Genomic DNA, 3,075 nt, shown 5'->3' with positions numbered 1-3,075 from the left:
TCGAGGTACGGCCCGCGTAAGATCGGCAGCCAGGGCAGCCGATCTTACGCGGGCCGTATGTCAAGCCCTGCTACAACAAGAGCCCTGCTACTAACCAGTGGGGGGGTCTTTTGTACTGCAAAGAGAAAGCGGAACCCAGCAGAGTTCACGTGACATCACATGACTCTGCTCCAGTCCTTCTTCCTCTGTGCAGTACCAGAGAACGCAGTGGGAGGCCGCGCCCCCTGCTGAAGTCTGTGAGCGGCATCGATGAGCTGCAGTGCAGGTAAGGGGGTGGGGAGGGTGTTTGAATGAGTATGCGTGATTGAGGGAATTAATCTGTGAATGAATGAGTATATGAATGAATGAGTATATGAATGAATGAGTGTGTGTGTGATATCATGGATGTGTAAGTGCTGGAACCTAGGCATGATGGGACTGTGATTGCTGTTAGCAATCACACTCCTATCATGCCAGGTCAGCCAGTACATGCTGAAACTTAGCTAGCTGCCCACCTTGTGTATTGATGCTGCCAGCAGTATGGGGTCTGCACATCACTTACTGCCACCCTGTACCAGCATGTACTGGCTGACTTGGCATGATAGGAGTATGATTGCTAACAGCAATCACAGCAAGCACAGTCCCATCCTGCCTAGGTACCAGCATTTACTGGTTGCCTGCCTGGGTATGATAGGAGTGTGATTGCTGTTATATTGCTAAATTTTTTGTCCAATTGTGGTGTGTTAATTACTTTTATAAAAAATGTGAGTTTTTAGTATTATTTTTAAAGGTGGGGGGTCATTTTTGGTTTTGGCTAAGTGAATGTTTTGGTCCAGAAGTTTCATTTCGGTGCATCCCTAGAATAAATAGAACTATTTCATTTTCAATTATCCTGAATTTGTAGTCACAACACTTTCTAGGCCCAGAAATCAGTGAGAGGAAAAGTAAAGGTTTTTTAATCTGCATATTTTTTTAAAGGCCATATTTTCTCACAGCGAAAAATGAGTGCCCTCGCACGTATACAATTCTGATGAAGTGGCCCACTGCAGAAAAAACTTGGACACCCTTGGATTACACTATTTACTATAGTTAAAACGAATAATTCATTATCACAAATTGGAGCGGACAAGACACTGGATACGTGAAAACTGATGTGCATCGAGGATTGGTCAAGAGGTGAGATTTGATTAACAGATAGAAATACAGGTAAAATTCTCTATTTTGTTACAGTTTGTTGTGCACGTTGCACTTTTTGATTTAAAAAAACGACACTATTTACATTCTTATGACACATAATTACACGACTTTCTTATTCTTATAATAATATGTTGACAACATTAAAAAAAATAAAAAAAATAAAAATTGAGAATAAGCTGGACCTCCTACCCATATCCTGCAAAAGAAGTTCCAAGTAGCTGGAGTCAAAAAGTTCACAGATATGTTCATACTCTACTGGTGGTACTTCAGGTAACTCAGTATGTTCAAATCAGTTATTGCTTTCAATGGTGACATACACTGTTGACTTCATATTAGAGACAACCTTGATCGTGCTAAGGTTTGCGATAAAGTGTGATGCTGTTTTCCTGCAACCCAGCTAAAACCAAGTTGATAAAAACGCAGAAGCCCTCATTGCATATAATACCAGTGGTTAATAGGCCGAGGCACTTATAGGGTGAATGGGGGAATTCTCAGCGTCACACGTTTTTGTGCTAGCGCCTTAAATTCTACTCTTATCTAATAATACCTGAGCATCTTAATTAGTGCTTTTTTACTGGTATGTCACAGCTGAATTGCATGCCTTCATTATGTTGAATTCATATTTTTATCTTCGGAAATTCTGTAACTTTCATAAGAACAATAATAAGAACTATTTTGATGCCACCGTTAGTGAGTCACTACAGTAGAACTTTTGTGATTTATAATTGAAGGATTAATATTTAAATAATCTCGGCTCAGCTTCCCGAGTGTGGTGATAAAATAGCTTATGCAACAGTGAGTGAGAGACAAAAAAATATGACTTTGTACTTTTGGTTTTTTTAAAAATACTACTCCCTTCCTCAAACAACTATATATTAATTGTGGAACAAACCAGAGTTCTTCTCATTTATTTGTTCTGAATTTAGGTTTTGCCTTCCATCTAAAGACCTTATGAAAGAAACTGTATTATTTTGTAAAGGGTATTTATACAGATAACAAAAATATTAAAACAAGGTTTAAAAACAAAAACAAAAAAAACAAACAAAAAAACCCCCACTAGGATGCAATATAGGTTTCTGACCCTTACAAAAATGTAAAGGCACTCCTGCCCACCCAGCTGCCAGTTTTAATGACACCACCACTAAGCCTCTTTAAAATATGCAATTATGCAAATGAAAACAATCTAACCTTACCATTCCATAGTTTTAGGCTTGCAAAATCTAATGAAAACAAGTATACGCATTTGAATGTTTATTGGCAACTTGATCAAGGTACGTAAAATACACTTTTGGTTGCCTTTGGTAGGGGAGCAGTTGTGTCACCCTATGTTAGAATTCAAGAACATTCCTGGGGTTCATATAGATTTTTCTACAACAAATGTGGAGAAAAGATTAGTGCTGAGGTTCCTAGCTGAGTGCATTGGTTACTCATTGAAATTGACCTTGGGGAAGGTCTGAGACAAGAGCCCTTTGCTGCCCTCACAGGGCATTGCTTGATCCAAGCCAGTGAGTTCCCATCAACCATCTGGCTGCTCTTGGAATGCACAAGACATAGTCACCAAATCTGATGATTTGGGCTGCAGATTTGAAAGTGGCTCATGGCTAGCAATTTCAAGTCCAATGACTAAGAGGAAGCAGGTAAGAGTTTCCCAACCCAATTCAGACTACTCTTTCTCCAATACTTTTATGAGTCGTTCCTATTCATTGAAACCAAAAACTGTTTAACTTGTATTAAAACCTATAGTCGAATTTAGAATTTAACACTAAATGAATCAAAACTAGACTTGGGCACCAGGGGGCTCTTCGTCTTCATTAAAAAAAAAAATCTTCGTATTCCGGGAATATTCACCCGGGCGAATATTCGTGAACATTCTTCGTGTTCGTTTTTTCTTCTTTTTTT

The 3,075-nt window shown here is 39.0% G+C and overlaps 1 pseudogene; it reads left to right on the top strand.

Annotated features, from left to right (window-relative positions):
- The first annotated feature begins 2,557 nt into the window (after window positions 1–2,557).
- LOC149276653 (Nuclear RNase P) lies at window positions 2,558–2,852 on the top strand (annotated as a pseudogene).
- Window positions 2,853–3,075: the final 223 nt, after the last annotated feature.

The sequence above is a fragment of the Sceloporus occidentalis genome, unplaced genomic scaffold, assembly GCF_023333645.1.
Source record: "Sceloporus occidentalis isolate IW3139 unplaced genomic scaffold, rSceOcc1.0.p SCAF_232, whole genome shotgun sequence".
Taxonomy (NCBI): domain Eukaryota; kingdom Metazoa; phylum Chordata; class Lepidosauria; order Squamata; family Phrynosomatidae; genus Sceloporus; species Sceloporus occidentalis.
The sequence above is the reverse complement of the archived record's forward strand: the minus strand, read 5'-3'. Positions and strand labels throughout refer to the sequence as shown.